Raw genomic sequence first — 418 nt, 5'->3', positions numbered from 1 at the left:
CAATTAAAATTAGAATCATTCTCACACGAAACGACATGTTTACACAGGTTAACACGCGACTGTGAGTGTGCGCGTGGCTGTCACGTCATTGACGGTGCCACTGGCAATAAAAGGATCGGCTCGGAATCGGCAAGACATAAGATTGCCGAAAAATCGGCAGATTGCGATCACTGGCCGGTCAATCGGTGCATCTCTAAAAAATGGTAGTGCCATATTTTGTGGTCAAAAAGTGCACCTGCTGCTCACCCCAACAAACACAGAACGTTCCCATTTGGTAATTTTTTGGGAACCAAATAAGAACATTCTAGGAACATTCCCTGCAGGTTATTTTTAGGTTTTATATGTTTTATTTTTATAACCTAAAGGGAACATTCCCAGTAGGTTATCTTTAGTTGCCATAACCATGTAAACTAATTAA

Source organism: Sinocyclocheilus grahami, unplaced genomic scaffold, assembly GCF_001515645.1.
Source record: "Sinocyclocheilus grahami isolate Dianchi unplaced genomic scaffold, SAMN03320097.WGS_v1.1 scaffold757.1, whole genome shotgun sequence".
Taxonomy (NCBI): Eukaryota; Metazoa; Chordata; class Actinopteri; order Cypriniformes; family Cyprinidae; genus Sinocyclocheilus; species Sinocyclocheilus grahami.
Note: the sequence above shows the minus strand (reverse complement) of the source record.